Source organism: Micropterus dolomieu, linkage group LG02 (assembly GCF_021292245.1).
Source record: "Micropterus dolomieu isolate WLL.071019.BEF.003 ecotype Adirondacks linkage group LG02, ASM2129224v1, whole genome shotgun sequence".
NCBI lineage: Eukaryota > Metazoa > Chordata > Actinopteri > Centrarchiformes > Centrarchidae > Micropterus > Micropterus dolomieu.
This window is the reverse complement of record NC_060151.1, coordinates 9182491-9189395: the sequence shown is the minus strand read 5'-3', so window position 1 is coordinate 9189395 and position 6905 is coordinate 9182491.

Below are 6905 nucleotides of genomic sequence, written 5' to 3'. Positions count from 1 at the left end.
GTGCAGAACGTGTCTGCTTTCTTTCGCAACACAGCAGCCAATCACAGCCGGAGTATCGACGTGACGTCAACATGTGTGTGGGGCGGATCACTTTACTGCCAGTCAACACCCAGCTGACATTTTACCTGCATGTCTTCAAGTGAAGGAGTGGAAGTGAAGAATGCAGCATAGAAACAGAGCGGGAAATAAAAGAGTAGTAGCCTAAATGGAGTAGTAGCCTAAAGCTTTATTTATCAATGAGAATAAACCATTTTACAGCAGGGGACTAATAATCATCGGAATGAGGTTTATTTCCAGGTACATTTTCACATCTGAGGAATTTGCCTTGGTATATTGGTGCTTAACAGTACACATCAACATAAATATAAATATAGAAAAATGAGATGTGCAAATATACAAATTAATACAATAATACAATAATACTAATAAAAACTTTTTACAGGATAATTAACAAAGAATGTACAAATGCACATGCAGTGTATTGAAACTAAAAAGTACAAATAAATTGCAGTAATTATTAATTATTTATGATGAAATATATCATATTAACATACAGTCTAAGATATGTAGGCCTATATGTAAAACATTATGCAAGAAATCTGCAATTGCGTTTGTTTGTAAGTTTGAGTTTGTTACATAAACACTATCACAGACCCAATCTAACTGGTCACAATTAATCCGCTCCCCCTTCCTTTTGTGTTAGATACAACTTTCTGAAAAGTTACAGTCTTAACAGTAACAGATGGAGACTTCTTTTCATGTCCAGTTGACAATTAATTTGTGAAATATTTTTCATGTTGTGGAGAATGTTGCTTCGCTTGATAGCTTATGTGTGGCAGGCCTGTCCATCCTGTGTTTGAAATGTTTGGAAATTTCAAGAAACACACATTTCATCCCTGACATGACCAGACACATTACAATTACTTAAAGGATTTGGTAACTTTTCAAAGAAACCGATGTACTATGCAACAAAGACATAGTTATTACATTCATCAGAGCTCTATTAGCTTTTATGGTTTCCTTTTTAATGGGTATTTGAGTCTGTTAGGACCTCTTGAGGCTCAGATCACACAAACCCTCCTCTTGATTGGATTACTTTCTTCAACCTGTGCTCATTCTGCTGTATATAGAGCACTCATTACTTCCATCTTGATTAAATTACTGCATGAAATATATTATAGAGGTGCAATTGATGGGACTAAATTAAGCAAGGTAACCTTTAAATCATGAGATCATGGGCTAAAACTATTTTCAGTGACCAGAGGTGCTCCCATCATCGTTGAGGACTGCAGGAGGTACTGTAAAATTGCTTGTTTTTTTTGTTGAACACATTTGTTTTGATGTCATACTTTAATATATTACATTTATGGTAGGATAGATGAGATTTGAATAAATTATGTAGATTAGATTGATTAGATTAGATTAGAATAGATTAAGCAGCCTCTCATTAAGCCAACACATCCACAAGAGGGCAGAATGGGTGAGAGATAGGCCTTGTTTACACATGGCATTAAGTGGGGCAGCAGTGTCTGGCTCAAAAAGTGTGAGACAAGCATAAAATAGTACAAAGTAGAAGTAGGCTCAAAGCTGTAATTTCAGCACTTGAGTAAATGTACTTAGTTACATTCCACCTCACTTTTGAAAAATAGGTTAAATTATGACGTATGAGAAACATGGAACTGTAAGCTTACCACCCTAGTTAAAATGTACACGTAATATTACTTTACAAGCCTTGATTGATGATAGGTATTTATTATGTTGGTTCGTTTGTCTCCAAGTCACCTGACTCTTGTACCTTTGGCGACAGTATGTAGTATACCTGGAAATATATGCTTGTGTGTGTTTTGACCAAGCTGACAGACCTTTTGATGTTTATGTCTGTTTCAAAGTTCCTTTCAGTGTGACAAAAGCCAAACAATTAGGTGTCATCAAAGTTAGTCAGTTATTTATGTGCCTGATTTATTAGTAAGCTGTCAATTGAAATGGTTAAATTGTATGAGGAAGGAGGCAGAAGAGGGCAATTATTGACTAATCATAAACAGACTAATGATTCGCTTCTGAAATTGTGAACATGGCTCTTTATCTGACTTTCAATCCCCATACAGTGTCTGATAGCTTTAACCTTTATTCAAAAGATAAGCCTGGCTTTTTTCTCGATTACTTTTAGGTTTGTTGGTTTAGACTCTTTACCAACATGTGTCAGTCACTAAGATCATTTGTTGGTCTGTTCTTACATCAACCCTCTTCCTTGTGTCTGCTCACCTACCTGTTTGGGTGCTCTGTGAGTTAAGTTGAAAGCTACTATTAAAACAACCCTCTTATTTTCTTTCATGAGGAGGGAACATGCTCAGCTGGACTGCAGCATCTCACAGACTAACACCAGGCAACGTTAACACCATTCAGAGAGAGAAATAGCTTAGTTAGCTACATAGATCATACTTTATGACTGCCACACAAAAGTGTTGGTGGTAATTGTTTCGGTACAACATGGTGGCTCACACTTGAATGTGAGAATATGTACAGTGAATATATGATATGGACACTTCTGCTCCTTAGTATAACAAATAGGCACACAGGCAGAAAGTATAATGATTGATGTACCAGTGCAAACAAGTCCAGCCTGAGTTCAGTCCATTGCCTACAGTGCATTCAGGTCAGTATGGGATCCTGTGGGGGTCTAGCAAGAGGTGTTAAGTGTTCTGACATAATGAGACAATGAAACAAAATGTTTGATAAAATGCCACGTTTTGCTGAGATGGAAAGCCTCTTCACATGAAACTGTAATGGGACCAAATGGCTGTGTGCCCCAAGCCGCCTGTGCTATTGCAACGTCATACGTGCATGTTTGTTTAAGACGTTTACGATACTGTAAAGTGGTGGACAGACAGGAAGCTGAGTGATGAGGTACCGTACAGGAAAGACAGAAGTTGTGGTTGGAAACGTTGAGCATAAGCCCAAACGTGTATAAAAGTTGTTTGATTTGCATGGTAGAATCACATAGCGTAATAATGTAGGGTTTTGGTGTAAAATGTGAGTTTATTGAAGGAAATGAAACAGCACACTACATGTGTTTGTGATGTTGTTCTCCATGTACTTAGCAGAGCTTTTGGAGAGATGACACATTTTTCAGACAAATATGTGACATTCTATAGAAATCAAGCTAATTTGTATTCACTTACTCAAATATTGTGTAAATATGGTGTTTATCTGAATGATAAATCTTTAAACTCAGCAGCGAAGCAAATAGGATAAAACAGTGTGAGAAAGACATTTCAGTCATGGAGTGATAAAAGTCTGACACAAGTAAGATTTAGGACTGGCAATAGGACTACAGTGTATTTAAAGAAGATGTGTAGAGAGGAGCGATTGATAATGAATCTACAGATGAATAAATGCTGTAAATACTGTAAATGATACAGCAGGCACATTTAACCTCTTAAGGTAATATTTTGATTAAAGTATTAACATTGTGTGTAGTAACAAATGATTACACTAAAAATATGAGAAATATACATGAGGCCTTTTTATCACATTGATGAATATAACTTAATGCAATTTGTAAAATGGAAGCTGTCCCCTTAGAAAATGTGTCTTTTGAAGAGATGTGATTAGCCAATCAACAGGAAAATTAATTAACAACTATTCTGATAATCAGTAAAAAAAAACAGTTCTGCAATGGACTGGTGACCTGTCCAGGGTGTACCCCGCCTTTCGCCCAATGTCAGCTGGGATTGGCTCCAGCCCCCCGCGACCCTGTACGCAGGATAAGCGGTTGACGATGGATGGATGGATGGATGGGTGGATGGATGGATGGATGGATGGATGGATGGGTGGATGAAAAAAAAACAGTAAACTAACTTACTGGAGATGGACATCTTTGACAAGACAGTCTACAGCCATAGTAGTAGCTTTGTAACACTGTACTTGGGCAGAGAAGTGCCTTGGGCTAAATGCTAACCACAGGATGCTAACATGCACACAATGATAATGATAAAATGCTGATGTTAAGCAAGTATAATATTGACCGTGTTCACTATTTTAGCTTAATATGCTAACATTTGTTAAATAGCACTAAGCATACTATAGCAACTATTTAGTCATAATTGTTGGACCAATTCAAATTTTGGATGAAAAGTTACAATTCAAGGAGTATGTCTGAACCAAAGTTGAATGACAATCCCACCAGTGGTTTGGATCACCAAAGTCATTATCATTCATCCTCTGAGGACCACGGATGTCTGGACAAAATTTCTTGGCAATGCATTCAAGCTTACAAGATATTTCAGTCCGAATAAAAGTGGTGGACTGATTGACCAACTGGCAGACATTGGTAATCCATAGAGCTATGCTGCACAGCAAAAAAATCCACATCAATCAAGAATTTCATTTTAAAAAAAAGGCTTCCTGTATTTAACAGTAAATAGTACCTTTGACACTGTGGACCACCCATTACCCACTAACACCTTGCTGAGTGCTGGCATTGGGTGAAAAGTAATTTCACAGTTATTTGTTAATCGTTCACAGATTGTTAAACATGGTAAGTCATTGTTAAGAAAAAGGATTGGTTTTTGGACCCCTGCCCTTTTTTGTTTATTTTAATATTTGTGATGTGTTAAAATTCTGCAAGTACCATCTGGATGCAGATGACACAGTTATATACTCCTGTGCAACCACCGCAGAGATGACCATTTCAAATCTCCAGACTGATTTTAACATCCTGAAGCATGCCCTATCAGATCTGCTTGCTTTAAAACTCAATCAAAACTAGCAATTTTGGTGATACTATTTATAGGTATGCCCCACTGTCCAACTTGTTCAAACTTGACCCCCTGTATCAGTCAGCTCTTAGGTTGCACAAATGGCTTCAGTTTAAACTACCTTTTACCAGTACAGAGGCTGGCAAAACAAGCCTGTTTTACTTCTTCACTACCTTGGTCTTGGGATGATCTGCAGGCCAGACTCAAACTTAAGACCCTCGTGTCTTTAAATTATTTTAAACTTAGAATAATGTATGTGCTCACGGCTAGCTGCAGTTAACGAACAAACACATGACTAAATATATAAAAATATTGCTGCCTTGTTAATGCACTGTATTATCTACAATGTATTGTTTGTTGTAGCCTACCTACTGTTCCTGTTGTGATCTCATGTTGTTGGATGCTGCTATTTGACCATGTCTTGGCTAGGTCTCACATGTAGGGGAGACCGGGTATGGTTGTAATACTTTTTGTTTCAGCAACTATTACAATTTTTTAGCTAGAGTTCTCAAACTTTTCTACAAAGTACCCACATTTGTTCACTACAAATGGCACCAAATCAATCCTCTACAAGAATATCACAGACCTCGTGAGTTGGTATCAAATGCATTGTGTTCCCTTGTTACAACCTTCCCCCATGCTGGGGTAGGTTGTAACAATAAGACAAAAGAAGCAAAAATAGATGCCACTCTATATGATATGCTTCAAAAACAGGTAGTGATACAAAAGAACAATGTTTTTCTGTCACTGTAACAGACTTAATCTGATGACTCACGTACTTGTATGTGTATGTAAATTTATCTAGCCTATAGAATAAACTTACTCAACAGAATACTTAATCAATACTACTACAATGTACTTAATTAAAGAACATCTTTGTACATCCTTAGGTCTAACAAAAAAGAGGTGTGTGTCTGTGTGTGTTAATATGTGCATATTCTTAATCAGAGTCACAGTCAGTGCTTGAATTGACCTGTACTCACCGGTACGCAGTACAAGCACTTCTATATTTTACTCTTGGGCATACTGGGACTTTTTCTTGTGCACCAGTACTTCTCACAAGCTACTAGTACTCTTTTCTGCCCTCTCCACCGACGTAGACTGAGTAGGGAAAAGATCGAGTGCTGATACATACACCAACATGTGAACTTCATGTGAATGGGGAGAACTGGTCACAGAGCTGACAAACATGGACCATTTGAAATTGGTCGGGTCCATCAGGCAATACTCGCAATACCACCACCCAAGACACAAACACACACACAAACGCACACATAAAACACCAGAATCCCTTTGATCACACAACTGATTTGCGTCATATGACACAAGCCAAACGATTTTTAGACACCAGAATGTTGCTTTCTCAAAGGCTGTGGTCCCTGAGCATGATAATTGTGGCTGCCTGCCATAGACCTTATAGTTAAATATCAGCTACAGAAATTTTATAACTTTTTTTCTGACGTTTAAGCACACACGCCCTGGATTTATTTCCACTTGCGATTGTTATATTACAGCTAACACAATATTATCAGAATAAAAGTAGTTTAAAAAGAAACGTCAAACTAACCCCTGCTCTAAATGTTCGAAGGCTATATGTCGTCTCCGTCTGTCATTGCGCTGTATGAAGTCCCTGGCTATCCTCTAAGCATTCACTGTGGTCAAAAAATCCCTGTGCGTGTGGGTGCACATCAAGCTGTTTAGTCTTCTCTGGGTCATGGGTCTGGGTCAATGACAGTGACAGAACAGGCAGAGTGGCTAGTGTTAGGTGGAGCAAAGGCAGATTAACACCAAATAGAGACTTTGCTGGCTGAATAAGACGCACCAGACACAGTGTGGCACGATGGGGCAACCGAGGCAGTAACATTATATCCAGGGCTGTCACTCTCTGGTACAGCGGCAGCAGAGCTCTCTTCTCAAGCTTCCCCAGGAGGCTCACGGTCAACGTCGGGTGAAGTGACCCCAGCTGCAGTTCCCTTAATGTTCGTTGGCATTGTGCCAAAAAATCTGTTATTTTCGGTGATTCATTGTCAGTAAAACTGTTAAGCTACAAAGTAGCGTTCATAAGCAGTGCCAGGTGGCTAGCATTTGTGTGGAAACAGTTTTGTTTACATCACATGACACAATCAGCCAATACATTTTTAGATAGAA